Source organism: Mauremys mutica, chromosome 6 (assembly GCF_020497125.1).
Source record: "Mauremys mutica isolate MM-2020 ecotype Southern chromosome 6, ASM2049712v1, whole genome shotgun sequence".
NCBI classification, from domain to species: Eukaryota; Metazoa; Chordata; order Testudines; family Geoemydidae; genus Mauremys; species Mauremys mutica.
The window spans coordinates 84,542,790-84,559,118 of record NC_059077.1 but is presented as its reverse complement, the minus strand read 5'-3'; the positions used below and the strand labels follow the sequence as shown (position 1 = coordinate 84,559,118).

The 16,329-nt window shown below is 43.9% G+C and overlaps 1 protein-coding gene across 2 annotated transcripts in view; it reads right to left on the bottom strand.

Annotated features, from left to right (window-relative positions):
- The window catches only part of FANCC (FA complementation group C), a 135,452-nt gene extending 127,109 nt beyond the window's left edge, over window positions 1–8,343 (bottom strand). For both annotated transcript variants that reach the window (XM_045022462.1, XM_045022463.1), the window contains exon 1: window positions 8,251–8,343. The gene's annotated coding sequence lies outside the window, so the exon portion shown is untranslated. The remainder of the gene's footprint in view (window positions 1–8,250) is intronic.
- Window positions 8,344–16,329: the final 7,986 nt, after the last annotated feature.

The window sequence follows — 16,329 nt, the reverse complement described above, 5'->3', positions numbered from 1 at the left end:
TGTAAACCTGTTCATAATGTTTGAAATAGACATTACTGGCCATCTACATCAAGAATATTTTCATATTAATGAAAGATCCACCTAAAATTACAAATACCGAATTATTTCATCACTTTTAATTTAATATAATTTTCCTGTCACAAAAGTTGCTTATACTTTTTGGCATCATCATATACAAAAGAAAATTTGTATTCATTGGACCTTTCCACATTCTAAAACCATGTACAGTAACTCCTCAGAAAGTCGTCCTGGCTAACATTATTTTGTTATTAGGTATCTGATCTATTAGAGAACATACTCGTTTAAAGTCGCGCAATGTTCCTTTATAAGGTTGTTTGGTTCGCTCCGCTCTGCCCGTCCAGTGCTCCAGGGAGCGGGGTAAAATGGCTTGCCCCATTCCGCCCACCCGGCATTCCATCCAGGGAGCGGGCAAGCCCCCGAACCCACTCCCTGGCAGGAGCGCCGAGCAGCTGGAATGGAGCATGCCCCCACGCTCCGACCCCCGGCTGGAAAGCTGGGCAGGCGGAACAGGGCAAGCCCTCACTCCCCGACCCCGCTCTCCGGCAGGAGCGCCGGGCAGGTAGAGGGGGCAAGCCCCCATGCCCCCAACTCACTATGCCCCTGCCTCAACCAAGCTTCTTAATCATTGGTGAGTACACTATTACATTGTTTGTTTAAAATTATTTAAAACTTATACAGCATACGTTTATAATGTCTATTGTCTGGCAAAAAAAAATTCCCTGGAACCTAACCCCCCCCCCCATTTACATTAATTCTTATGGGGAAATTGGATTCGCTTAACATCAATTTGCTTAAAAGTAGAATTTTCAACATTAAGCGAGGAGTTACCGTAGCTTTCATATTCTAATGGAAGGGAATTCCTCATGAATTTAGGTCACTTGATGACAGATGAGAACTTTGGATATATTGTCTGTGAAGTATTTGCTAGTGGTATGTCTCTTACCCAGTTTTCTTGGAGCCTCTCATATGCCAATTTAGCTGTATAATATGATACATTTATCACAGTGTTTTGAATATTTCAATACAGTCACGTAGTTAATCTAGATTTGGAAAATAAACCTGTCTAGTAGCTCTTGAAGTAGGGAAGGAGGATAGTTTTGCAGTTAAAGTACAGTTCAGGGAGTCAGAAGACTTGAGTCTGATTCCCAGCACAGACACAGACCTCCTGTGTGATGCTGGACAAATCATGTAATCTTCCTGTGCCTGACTTTCACCCTATCTATAAATTCAGCTACATCCATGCAACTGTACAATCTACTTAGGACTAATGTGGTTGTACAGGTGTAGCTGAGGGCATAATTTTACCTACAGAAAACATATTACTGGTGCTGATTCACAAGATGGAAAGAACACAATTTAACTGCTAAAGCCCAGGAAGAGTTTGTGAGGCTGACAGTTGGAAAAATATCTTGTTTCTTGAAAATGGAACAAATTTGATATGAAAACCAATCAGACATACTGAATATGGAAGTCCATTATCAGAGATACAAACCTTGCTCTGAGACTTTTAGGGATATTTATGAAAAAAATTAGGGAAGAAATTAGGGAGGTTGCTTGGATTACTGCAGGGGTGGGAAAACTATGGCCCAAGGGCCACATCCACTAGGGAGTGGGGTCCGGGGTTTGTCCTGCTCCCGTGCTCCAGCCAGAGAGCGGGGTCAGAATCCACTCCATACATGCATGCCAAGGCTACCAGAAGCAGCAGCATGTCCCCCCTCCAGCTCCTATGCGGAGGGGAGGCCAGGCGGCTCTGCGCACTGCCCCATCCGCAAGCGTCACCCCCTCAGCTCCCATTGGCTGGGAACAGAGCCCTCACCCCACCCCACCTGTGCCCCAATCCCCTACCCAGCCCTGATCCCCCTCCTGCCCTCCGAACGCCTTGGTCCCAGCCTGGAGCACCCTCATACACCCCAAATCCCTCATCCACAGGCCCACCTCAGAGCCCGCACCTCCAGCCGGAGCCCTCCCCTTTCCCCCCACCCTTCGCACCCCAACCCCCTGCCCCAGCCCGGAGCCCCCTCCTGCACCCTGAACTCCTCATTTCTGGTCCCATCCCAGAGCCCGTACTACCAGCCAGAGGCACGCACATGTATGTGGGATTGCCCTCTTCACATAACCACGACCTCTCTCTGCTTCCTGCCCCATCTACTCTCCCCAGAGAAACCAGGACTTCTCTTCCCTTCTCCCCTCTGAAACTAGGACCTCTCCTGCTTCCCCTCCCCATCTATGGCTAATAGAGGAGGGCAGGCGGAGCCAGGAACCTTGGGCTCTCCCTCACTGGAGGTGAGTGTCAGGGGGGCAAACAAGCAGAAGGAGAGGATTGGCCCTGGGAAAGGTGCCATCCTATATTGCCAAGGGCCCTAAATTACCTTGGCCAGTCTCGGGCCTGGACCTCCTTCCCAGGCTAATCCTCCTCCTCTCCTCGCTCCTGTCACATTCCATCTCTCCTCTTCTGCTGCTGCCACCTCCTCCTGCCCCTCCAGCTTCTCATCCTCCACAGACTGCTCAGTGAGGATCTGGTAGAAGGCAAGCACCCAAACCACAGGCTGCATGTTGCATTTTAACTGGCCTCTGGGCTGTGCTAGACTACATTAATGCGCTCTAGGCAGCTAGAGCACACCAGCAGGTCCACATGGGGAAATTTACAGCCTGTGGCTTGGGCAGTGATCCAGCACCCCAACACATTCAAAATTGCTGCACCTTGCCCATCAGTGACGCCCACTGCACAATTTATGCACATGTGCTGCAGAAGCCCCCCCAGAAGTTTCTCTTAGGGTATGTTGGGGGTGGATCATCCTGCCCCTCTGGGAAGTAGGTCACACCAGGTCCTTCAAGCCACAGCCCCAGGGGAAGAATGGGAATTCATACCAGGTCCTTCTTGGTTTCAGAAGGGATGTCTATTTCTTCTTAGCCTCACCCCTGGGGGGAAGTGGGACAGGAGTGTCATACTCAGTCCTCCTGGCCCTTGGCAGGGTTCAGAAAGATGAGGCACCAATAGTTGCAGGTGGCACTGGAGTGGGGGTCGGTGGTGGTAGACGTGGTGCCTTGATGTGTCTCAGATCTGGAGGCACCCAGTACTCAGCTATGTTGGGGGAGAAGGCACAGGGAACCAGCGCATCATCCTCACCACATGCTGCTGGTACTCTCAACCCAGCCCTCTACTCCCTGTAGCAGTGGTGCAGCAGCCAGTCACGTGTTCATACCCCATGTAGGCCTGGGAAAGGCTCCTCCCTCAAGGGATCTCACCAACACAACCAACCCCTGCAAACATCCCCCTGCCAGGCCAATAAAATGGTACACACTGTGTCCAACGTGGACAGGCTGTGGGCGCTTCTGCACAGAGAGGCCAGCAGCAGAAAAGAACCCCTCAGCCACAGTGCTGTGTTGGTCAGACCCACGTAGCTAATCCTCCCAGTTTTTAGTAACTGCAAAATTTGAAAATTTATGACTCATTTAGTAATTTCATAATTACCTTTTTAAAACTGGAGGATTATGGAAAATTAGGGAGGGTTGGAATCTCAGCAATATACATTTTTACAGTGCCACTTTTCAAAGTAGAACTATGCTTTAAGTTTATCAGAGGAGCCTTAACTCAGAAATCCCTGACATCAGAAGGTTTAAATCTTAAGCAATGTTGAATTAATATAGAGGTATCTCTTTTCCACAGCTATTCCTCAGTATATTTATATAATATCTATTGTATTCCTGGGGATCATTGAAGCCCAATAATGAAAAACCTCTCTTTCTTCTCCATTCACCTGCAGTACTACCTCATCACAAATATAAAATGCAAATGATATTCCCACCTTCTATATTAAACAGTCCTCTGCAGAGTTGCTTATAAAACACTCTGAAGATGAAAAGCACTATATAATTATTTCAGTATTAGGGACAGACTGTTCAACTCAAAGTAGAGATCATATACAGATTGTTGCTCATAGATATTCTAAAGTCAACATTCTCTTCATTAATAACTTAAAATTAAGTTAAAATTTCCTATAAAAGAACATCTTATTAATATTTTAAAATTTTGTAATGTACACAAATGTGATTGCAGGAATAAAATTTGGCAACGAATCTGTCTTTAATGAGAACCAAACAGTCAAAAAATGTTTTGCATTCCTATAAATCAAAAGCAGATTAACCAATTTTGGGGGAGAAAGAAGGGGGAGGGGGGTAAACGGGGACAATTTTCTACCAAGTTAAGACCAAACATGCCAGTTTTCAGGCATTTTTATTCCAAAACTATAAGTGAATGAAAATATGCATTTTAATGACACATTATCAGTCTTTATTGTACCAACATTAATATTAACAAGAGTCACTTATGCTAACACAGGTACTGGAAAGGTTTTATTGTGAAAAACAGGTCTGGGAATACCCTCTTCAGGAAAATGTAAACAGTTTAATCTGAGATTTTACTCAATTTATTACAGCTGTTCTATTGTTTATAAAATGTAACAAGGTCTTTACAGTCTGGGATTCTTTTACACTTTTAAAACAGGTTGTACTGATCAACAGAAATTTGTTTGATATCTACACGACTACATGTTTTCTAAGATTAAAGACATTGGTTTTGGACTAGTATCATACAACAAATGTATCTAAAGGGGATTTTGATGTATGTGTAATCATCTTCAAGAGACTGGGACCACAAAACAAATTTAATGGATGATTCAGTGTAAGAAAAACTATTGCTACAGCTACAAATCAGACATGCCATCTTCTAAGGGCAGGTCTACACTAAGGGCGGGGGTCGAACTAGGGTACGCAAGTTCAGCTACGTGAATAGCGTAGCTGAATTCAAAGTACCCTAGTTCGAACTACTCACCCGTCCAGATGCCGCGGAATCGAAGTCCGCGGCTCCAAGGTCGACTCCGCCACCGCCTTTTGCAGTGGTGGAGTACCGGAGTCGACCGCGGCGCTTCCGGAGTTCGAACTATCGCGTCCAGATTAGACGCGATAGTTCGAACTCCGAGAAGTCGAACTCACCGCGTCGACCCGGCTGGTAAGTGTAGACTAGCCCTAAGATGAGTACTCAGCCATAAACATAACAGCTCTACAATTGTATGGAAATACTAAAAACACACTCAGGGAAAAGGAAAGATATTACAGAATAAGAGAAAACAGAGACAACATGAGAATGATGAAAAAGAACAGACGGAACAGAGATGAAACACAAAGAAAAACAGTGTGTAATAATCAGTGCCCATGTACATACAGACATAAAACATATGTGCAGCATGGGAAATAGAAATCTTGATTTTCTGTTCCAAAATCACAAGATTTTGTCACTAGGAAAATCTCCATTGGGGGTAGACAGTATTAGGGTTTATATCCACTTTACAAACGAACCACTAGAGGGCAAGAATTTAAGAGATCTATTTCTATCCAAAAGACAACAATGGTGGGGAGGAATAGCTCAGTGGTTTGAGCATTGGCCTGCTAAACCCTGGGTTGTGAGTTCAATCCTTGAGGGGGCCATTTGGGAATATGGGGCAAAAATCAGTTAGATGATTTAATTAGGGATTGGCCCTGCTTTGAGCAGGGGGGTTGGACTAGATGATCTCTTGAGGTCCCTGCCAACCCTGATATTCTATGAACAAATATCAGCCCATATATTACGTAAAGATGGATGGGGAGAGATAGAAAAGGAGGGAAAAAATAACCAATAAGATGAAAGGGAGGAGCAGAGAAGAGAGCTTCTTGTCTATCCCAAAATTTACAAGACAATGATTTTCATAGGCCTGTCACTAATTTTAAAGTTTTAAATTTATCTGAAATATGACCTGTCACCATAATGTTGTGGCACAAACAGTGTCATCCCACAAAGATCAGAAGATGGTAACACCAACATAAGAAAAGCAAAATGTGAGTTAAAAGGTACATAAAAAATTGATCCCCTATAAAACGTCTTAATAGTCACAGGTAGGAAAGCTTTACCTTCAAAAAAATAATTCAGGCATTTTTTAAGTGGCTGGAACAATAGAGAAGGTCTGAATCATCATCAGTAAAGGAGAGGGGAAATGGCATTATATTTGCTTGCTACCTATTTTTCAAGTTTTCTGGAAGGTGGATTTTTGAAATGCCATGTACAATTGTGAATAAAAACCTCAGACAAACTTGGCTGCTTCTCCTGAAACTTCTTTTGCCTCCATTTGTATCCCTGCATTAGCTCCCACTTCTCTATGTTTGATGCAATAATCTGCTTGCATTCACTTTCAATGCCCTTCACAGTCAAGCCCCACCCTACTGATCAGCTCTCATTTGCTATCGAGCTTCCAGCACTCGCCTCCCCTCAGCTCATGATGCTAGCCCACTTGTTTAGTTTTATTTGTGCTTTCTCCCACGCTATCCCTCATGCTTGGGAGGCCTTCCGCAAAAACATCTGCAAAGTTACCTCGTTATCCACTTTCAAATCCCTCCTCAAAACTCTTTGTCATGATGCCTGCAATATATTTGATAACAGTTAGGCTGCTGGTTTGTTATGACCACTACCTTATACTCCTGTCTGTCTGTTTTTTGTCTTATACTTCAGATTGTAAACTCCTTGGGGCAGGAACCATTTGTGGATGTTCTGGTTGTACACTGCCTAATACAGTGGTATACCGTGGTCCATGACTAGGCGCAACAGTAATATAAATAATTTCAATTTGAAAAAAGATTAGCTACACTGTGGCAAAATATGCATATTGACAGTTTCTGCTCTAGAGCACAGATGTCTCAAAATGTCAGCTTACACAGTGCAAAAGTTAGGTTCGATTGTGCTAGACAAGGCATAACAAAGTTGCAAGTTATTTGTTCTCCTCTCATTAAATCTTTTGGATGGGTATTTGGATGCTAAAATTGTATGCTGTTGGCATGAGGCCTAAAGCCATTTGCTATAAATTGTAAAGTGACTTTATGATTTCCACTTGACACCCTAACCTGAGGCTGGATGGTTAAGGCCATTGGTAACAGATACAGACACTTTCACCATTGTATTGTGAATTCAAATCCAGTCTTTGTTAGTAACTGACCGAAACAGACCAGTTGTTTTCTGATGGTTGTGACCTATGTGAAATGAATATTTACATACATTGTCTCCATGCAGTTCCTAGTATATACATGTCAGAATCACAAGTCACCACCATGTTTGACAGTAATTGACAATCTTGTTGGCTCTCTCAAAAAAGCTCAAAAATAACCAGGGCAAACTGACTTAACGATCTTCTATCAACTGCAAAACAAGGACAAAACACAACAGCAGTGTAGCAAGGAGAGGCTAGCAATGCTTATGGCAAGCAATGTACATTAATGAATATGAATTTATGGTGAAGACCATGACAAGAGTCACAGTGTAAACTCTTTCCATACAACTTATGCAAAACGCAACAAATACAGAACCAAACACAACCCTGATATTGCTATAATAGTAACAGGAATGAATTTGGTCTATAATGTCTTCCCTATGACGTTTATAAAGAGCTTTGCTATGGTCAAGTGGGAGAAGCCCAAGAAACGCAATTTTTAATAGGAACTGAGTATCAGAGGGGTAGCCGTGTTAGTCTGGATCTGCAAAAGCAGCAAATAGTCCTGTGGCACCTTATAGACTAACAGACGTTTTGGAGCATGAGCTTTTGTGGGTGAAGACCCACTTTGTCGGATCCTGGAAAAGTCAGCCCCCTCCCCTCCGCCCCAGGTTTTTCAAGCGCTGCAAGGGGTTTAGAGATGTGATTCGCATTGACTGTTAGGTCGTCAGCAAGCTGCTGTGTAACAATTTAAACGGGCATCATCCGCTCGTTAACCTAGTGCGTTTCAAGCTAGGGAGAAGCAGGCCCAGGTGCCAGGCTTGCCGCACTCGGCGCGAGATGTGTGAGAGACCCTGCCCCGGCTCGGGGCTGCCACACCCGCAGGGGAAACCGGGCGGCACCAAACGCTTCTCCCCAGCGCGCAGGGACCAAGCCGGAGCAGCTGAACAACAGCCTCAGGCCTGGGCGCTGCCCGCAGCCAGGTGCGGGTACGAGCGCGGGGTCCCGTCCCCAGCGCGGCGCTCGCGGCAGGCCTGGGGGGCCGGCAGCAGCAGGGCCTCGCAGCGCCCCGCACCGGAGCCACCGCGGAACGGGCCCGCACGGAGCGCAGGACACGGGCTCCGCGCCGCCCACCTGGCAGCCGCGGAGCAGCCTCTGACCTCGCCCCCCGCGGCGACGGGGGGACACGCTCCCCCTCGGCCCCGCCCCTTCCTCTTACCCCCTGGCCGCTGGGCTCGCGCCGCGCCGCCGGTTTGGAAATTTCGCGCGTCCTGGGACGCCTGCGCTGGGGTGACGCCACGACGCCTTTCCCCCGCCCCAGTCAGCCGCGCCTAACGCGCGTGCGCGCGAGCCGCAGGGGGCGGAGCTAAGGGGGGGGCTGCACTGCGCTGGGAGCTGACTCCCTGTAAGGGCGGGGCGGCGTGGAAGAGGGACGGAGATGGGGCCTGGAGGGGAATAGGGCGCGTGGGGCGCGCGGGCGGGAAGGAGCCGGGCAGGACCAGCTGGATGGGACGGAACGTGCCATAGTTAGGCAAAACATCGCCGTTATTTGAGAATGATCCCCCGACTGACCCCCACCCCCCGGTGAGCTCCAGGCAATACTTGATCGGAGTTTGTCAGCTCTCTGGTCTGTCTGTGTGCAGCCCCCTAGCGCGCGTCAGGTCGGTACGTTTCGGGTCATGGCTGTGACACTCGTTTACCATCTCCTTAACAGTTGGGCTCCTAGGAACGAGGCATTCCAGAAACAGGTACTGCAACTTCAGCCCGAACCGGGTGGGTTTCCAACAGGTCCAGGACCGGCTCCAGGGTTTTTGCTGCCCCAAGCAGTAGGAAAAAACCCGCAATCGGCGGCAGCTCCACCGCGCCACTTTCTTGTTCGGCAGCAGTTTGGCAGCGGGTCCTTCCCTCTGAGTGGGACCAAGGGACTTGCCACCGAAGAGACTGATGTGTTGCGCCTTCCCCTTGGCCACCCCAAGCACCTGCTTGCTGAGCTGGTGCCTAGAGTCGGCCCTGAACAGGTCACACTCAATCATTTCTACTCCATAAAAATCAAGCAGTCAAAGCTGTGGTTATGTTATTTATACATTTAAAAAACATTGAACTGCTGTGTACATGCACACACTTATGAAAGTGTTGCCGTAAAGAGCCAGATCATACTCAGTGAAATAGTTCCCTTTATTTTAAATGGAATTACACAGATGGGTAAAGCAAGATTTGACTCTAAATACAAACCTGAGGAAACAGGCTAGTTCATATGACTGTCAGTGGGATAAGGAAACTCATCTTTAATTGGCCTAGATTGTTAGTAAAGGTTGTGATTGATGTGCTGATGGTTATTCAGTAGCCTGTGTAAGATAATATCTAGCTCTTCTATTGCACTTTTCATCAGTAGATCTCAAAGAGATTCGCAATCTTTAATCCATTTTTCCTCACAATACTGCTGTGAGGTAGAGAAATGTTATCCCCATTTTACAGATCAGGAACTGAGGCATAAAGCAGCTAAGTAACTTACCTAAGGTCACATAGGAAATCTGTAGCATAGCAGACTTCGAGGTTAGTGCCTTAGCCACTGGACAAATCTTGGTAGTTTTAGTCCACTTCCTAAACAGGTGACCCTATCATACCACCGCAGTTTTTCTAGTTTCTGATTCATCAAGGAAATCCTCAGCTTAATTTTTCCTCCTCCTTTCTTGCTTTTTCAATGCAGATTGGGTCAATCTAACTTTAAATGCCAATAGACCTTTTACCTTCCCACCTAAGCTACTTAGAAATGCAAAAATTATGGGTTCTTATTTTAATTTTCTGAGTTTCTATTTATGTAAAATAAGAGGTACATTTTTCCTCTGGAGACTGGAATGTTGTATTGGTACACCAATGAGAAAATATGCACTAGGACTGTCCGCTGCCCCTGCTAATTTTGTACATGTATCAGGTGAAACTTCCTGTTGAATACATAAATTATGAAAGGGCCAGATTCTGCCATTCTTATTGTTGCTCTGAGTGTTATTTTGATCCTCAAGTAATCCCACTGAAATCTCTGCCTCTGTACACCAGTTTAGTACTTAGGAGTTCAGCCCCTTCATCCTTTTCTATGCCATTCATATACTCACACTTTTTTCACTGTTTCATTCACTCTCCTAATTTCAGTCTAGTTATCCTCATTCACTGTTTCCTCTTAATTCTTCCTCGTTTTCCTCTCATTCAGTCTCCCTTACAATCATTCAATTCAAGCTCTTCTTCATCCCATCTTTCTCCCCACTGCCTTCCTCTTAACTCATCTCCCTTTATCTCTTATTCACATCCTATTCTGTCTCACCCATCTGCTCTAAACCGCTTCGCACATTCATCCACTTACACACACCTGCTCAGACTCATCTAGCTATCCACTCACATCCTTGTTCCTAGCCCAACCTCAGTCAAGAATTTTTGAGCAATTTTGCACCTGTATTTCCCTCTCTCTCTAAAATGTTCCTTCCCCCATCTCCCGTTGTGAAAAAATCACTGACTATATCACTCTCTCCCTCTTTCCTCCTTAACAGAGCAGTGGCATTAAATATGTCTGATCCAAAAGTCCCTTGAAGTCAGTGGAAAAACTCCAAATGACTTCAATGGGCATTGTCTTAGGCCCTGAATTTTTTAACACTTATTTGTGTCAGGTGTTTAAGATGGCTTTACATTACAGTCTGTAATTGTAAGAATACCACTTGTAGATTAATAGTAAAAATGTTACTTACCTCTTTCTCCCCTCAGAGTTTAGCTATTGCTAATACTAATATCTCCACCTGTTAATGTTTCTTACACTGTTTTTATATTTTTTGTCAAATAACTATTGCCAGATGAATTTAAAAGTGTTGGATTTTTTAATTTTTAGGTGCTTTTCTGGGTAGTGGCAAATTGCTTTTCAAACAAGATTACTTTCTTAACTCACTAATCCAAACTGTCTGGGATGTTTCCCACACATCCAGCACATCTGGAAAACACAAAACTGAGCTTTGGGTGTAATGCCCACATTCACACTGTGACTTCAATTCATAACTTGTGTCTTTAACTATTTCACTCTTTCCCTTTCTTGTCAAATAAAAACATAGGAGAATTTATATTTATTTTCTATCAATTGTGTTAATAAATTTTGACATCCAAGTAAAAATTAACTCTTTTACTGATGATCAATTTAGCAGATGCATCCAGCTATTCTGGTACAATGGAGGGAGTTTGAGTAGGATACCATAACATTTTTCCATTTTGACCTTGATTGGTCTGATCTGAAGTTATATCCTATGTTTCTGTAGTATGTAGCAAAAAGCTGCCTTTATTAATCAACCTATCAATTACATTATCAATATAATCATTCTTCTTCATGTATGCCAGTTTTTTTATTTTGGCTCTAATCCCCACACAGCCATGTAACTAAAGATCATTACAACATGTCAGAAGTTGTTAAATACACAAGAGAGTATAGGGAGAAGAAAATCCCATATGAGAACAGTCATGGGAATGATTATATATGAAATAGGTAAAAAATAAGAAAGTATTGAAGGGAAAATGATCAGGAAAAAAATAATAATGGCAAATGTGAAATAGAATCACTAGAGTGTGTCTGTGTATATAAAATGTGCCATTCTACTGGATGGAGAAATATAGAGAGAGGTTACCTGATAGTATGATTTTGTTTTATTAACACTCATTTGGGGTGGCCACATTACAAATGATAATGTTATGAATGAATTATGTATGCCATCTCAAGTGAATGCCAACAGAACTTCTATACCACTATTTTACAGGGGAAAAATGTGTTTTAAAAATATTATTGGTATTGTTTTTCATATCCCTGTGCTTATAACATCACATGTAGTCCAGCTGTCCAGGTCTCAAAGAGAAAATATAACCAATAAATCTTACCAAAGAGTCTTGTGGCACCTTATAGACTAACAGACGTATTGCATGTGATGTGACGAAGTGGGTATTGACCCACAAAAGCTCATGCTCCAATACGTCTGTTAGTCTATAAGGTGCCACAGGACTCTTTGCTGCTTTTACAGATCCAGACTAACGGGGCTACCCCTCTGATGCTTGACAATAAATCTTAGAATCTTCTAAAAATTATCTAAAATAACATTCCTATACATAAGAATGCCATGACTGTAAGGTCTGCTATCTCAGAATAGGATTTTCCAGATCTAGATGCAAGTACCGGAAACCTGGGAATATCTTCCCTTTCCAGTGGTTTAAAAGCTCCCATGTTTAGCCCTGAAAGTTTATGAGCTATACCAGACCTTACAATTTTCTTTGGTGCAGGACTAAATGCTCCCATCTTGGTCCTTGGTCCAGCATAATTTGGCGGGGAAAATTCACCGGGGGGGGGGAGGAAACATCTCTTTGGCAGGTTTTGAAAAAAAAATCACAGCTGTTTGAAGCTGCTCAGAGGTTTGGAATGTTAGAAGAAATACAGCAGGAGTTAGATTAATGGGCCAAAGTGCAGGTGAGGCACTCACAGGTGCATGGCAAATACAATTTATCAATGCATATATGGTATAATTCATACACGTTACAATCACCAGCTAAATAAAACATGCAGCGTTAAAGAGCCAGGACCTTGGGCTTAAAAAACAAAACAAAAAACACAACAGACCTCTGTCACATTAACTAATGGAGTCTCTCCAAGAGAGATCATGTGATATAGATCTGTGGTTTGTTAGGACAGTTGCTACAAGGCAATATAATCATGTGAGAAGGTCTGATTCCATCCAGAGAGGACAATGATGCATATATATTGACAAGTACATTAGTTGACTGACGTTTATACATCATTTGGTGAAGATTTAAAATGGCATAAATATGCCATTTCTAACTGCCATTTATGCCTTTGAAAATCTTCCACTTTATATAATGTATTTCTTCTATCTTGCATTAATACCTTCAAATGGGGTCCATTCTACAACTCCTTTCCTTCCAAGCATCACAGCTGTTTAATATCCAAACCCCTGACTCTTGTGAAGCGTTCACTATTTTTCTGTGGTTTGTGTGTTATTTCTGAATCACCTATACTTTATTTCTGTATTTCCTATAAAATAAACCAACAATCCCTCTCAGCAGAGAGGGGTGATTTTTCTCTCTCTGCACAAGGTTATGTTAATTTGTCTGAGTGTCTCTGAAATGGGAAAGTTCACAAGCAATCTGATTCCCAAAATCTTGATGCTGCTTCTGAGAATCATATTTCTGCAGTTTTAGTTTATTTTCAAGTTTCAGGCTTTTCTACATGCTGTGATAGTCCTGCCTAATCATCCAGGGAAACTAGGGACACTACAGTGTACTCTATAGCCAAGAGGAAAAAACTAAACTTTTTGTCTAAACAACAGAGCTGCTTGACTATGAAGATTAGTGTGTGTACGTGTGTGTGTGCGCGTGCACGCACATTTTTTATCACTGCAGGTAGGAGAAAGCACTTTGTCTGACAAAGTTATAGCAGTGACTCAAACCAAACATAGAAAAATAACACAGCTATTACTGCCTGTGCAGGACTGAACTTGTTGGGGGTGTGTTGGGTATTGCTCTCATTATACCATAGACTGGAATGTCATTTTTATACAGCTAGACATTGGACACTAGATCCTCAGCTGGTGTAAATCAGCGTAGCTCCATTGACTTCAATGAAGCCACACCAATGGTTGTTTTTCAACAAATAAACATTGCTCTGCAGTATTTAGAACCCAAACAATTCAGCTGTAAGAGCCAGAAAATGAAAAATACTATGAGCACAAGTGAAATTAAATGTATAGCTTTTCATTACCTATGCCGAGAGATATGCAAAAATAAAAAGCATGGAGACAAGTAAATTAGATTTTTAACATTCTTTCACTTTTAATAATCTAAGCTGGTGTTAGCAAGGTAGGTAAAAGGAATTTGTTTACACCATATGGGAAGACATTTTCTGTTTCATGGCTAATCGGTGCAGCAGAAAACTCACATCCAAGGGGGCGGGGGGATTAGTTATGGCAGCTTCCCCACACTGCCCTCTGGGTTGCAGCACTGCCTGGAATCTCTGTAGTGCTCTCGTGTGTCTTCCACCCTTGGCATGCCTCCTATGCCAGGCTTTGCCAGGGGCTCTGTGGGGGCAGACTTGCAATTGTATTCCACAATGCCTGCATGAGAGGAATCCTCTCCTGGCTGGATAAGAGGCTTTTAGGGCCCCTTTATGCCACTCGCACAAAGGGGCCAGAGCAGGGGCCTTATTTTTAAATTGACAATGTCCCTTTGCACAATTGTTTATTAAGTTGTAAAAATAATGTGTTATGGTAATTTAAACAAGATATCTTGAGGAATTAGTTTAGGACTATATTTTTCCAATATCTTCTCTAGTGATTTCTATTTCCTGCTTCCCTTTTCCCCCTATTTCTTATTGTCTACCCACTTGAAATTTTTCTTGTAACAGAAGTATATATTTTGATAGTCATCTTATGCTGTGTGACTATTACTGCAAACAACTTGTAGACATTCCAGTATTTGAGCTATAGGCCATCTCCTGTGTTATTCAGACATTTGGACATCAGTTTTTAAGATTCACCTGAACACTTTTACTAGGTCTATGAATATTTGTGTATTTTATTTTTGGAGTAAAAGTATATATGGCAAAGTCATCCTCTGTGTGGGAAAACCTCAGGGGACTGGAAACTCATGGCCAGATTTTCAACTGATGTAAATTGGTTTAGCTACATTGAAATCAGCATACTATACTGATAGTACTGATTTACTGTGGGTACGTCTACACTACGGGATTATTCCGAATTTACATAAACCGGTTTAACAAAACAGATTGTATAAAATCGAGTGTGCGCGGCCACACTAAACACATTAAATCGGTGGTGTGCGTCCACGGTCCGAGGCTAGCGTCGATTTCTGGAGCATTGCACTGTGGGTAGCTATTCCGTAGCTATCCCATAGTTCCCGCAGCCTCCCCCGCCCCTTTGAATTTCCGGGTTGAGATCCCAGTGCCTGATGCGGCAAAAATCATTGTCGCGGGTGGTTCTGGGTAAATGTCGTCAGTCACTCCTTCCGCTGGGAAAGCAACGGCAGACAAGCATTTCATGCCTTTTTTCCCTGGATTGCCCTGGAAGATGCCATAGCATGGCAATCATGGAGCCTGTTTCGCCTTTTGTGACTGTCACCGTATGTGTACTAGATGCCGCTCACAGAGGCGATTCAGCAGCGCTACACAGCAGCATGCTTTTGCTTTTGCATGATAGCAGAGATGGTTATCAGCCATATTGTACCATCTACCATACCATAAATTGGTAATAAGATGATCATGGCTACCAGTCCTTTTGCACTGTTCCATTTGCTGCTGTCATAAGTGCCCCTGGCTGCTCTTAGCCAGGGGCGCAAAAGCCAAAATTGGGAATGACTCCCTGAGTCAATCCCTCCTTTTTGGTATCTAAAAATAGAATCAGTCCTGCCTAGAATATGGGCAAGTGTACTAGAGAACCACTGTATCAGAGAACCAGAGAGCACAGCTGCTCTGTGTCAGATCCTGCAGAAATTATGAGCTGTATTCTATTCACAGGGGGTGCTCCTGCAACAACCCCACCTGTTGATTCCGTTCTTCCCTCAGCCTTCCTGGGCTACCGTAGCATTGTCCCCCCACTTGTGTGATGAAGTAATAAAGAATGCAGGAATAAGACACAGTGACTTGTTAGTGAGATATGAGTGGAAGGCAGCCTCCAGCTGCTATGATAGTCCAGACAGGACAGTAAGGAGTGTGTAGGAGAGGAGCCCAGCATCCCTCTGCTAGTTCAGGGGCAATTGAATCTTTTCTTTACACATGAAGGGTGGGGGCTGATGGAGCTCAGCCCCCTGTTGCTATGATGATGATGGTTATCAGCCATACTGTACCATCTACCAGGAAAAATTAGGACCAGGCGCCCTTGATCGACCTAACAGATGCTAGTCAGCATGGTTACCAGTCCTTTTGCACTGCCCCATGTGCCAATAGGCTGATGATGAGGACGGGTACCAGTCATTTTGTACCATCAGCCATCCATTGCGTGGGGGGAGCAAGGATGTTGGTGTTGAGTGCTGCACCATCGCGTCTATCTGCAGCATTCAGTAAAGATAGGGTGACATGTAAAAGAATCAAGAGAGGATTGTTTTCCCTGTCACTTCTGGGGTGGGGAGGGGGTGCGTAAATTGCCTAGCTATGCCCTGACCCACCGCGGACACTGTTTTTGACCCTAGAAGCATTTGGAGCTCAGCCAAGAATGCAAATGCTTTTCAGAGACTGCAGGAACTGTGGGATAGCTTGAGT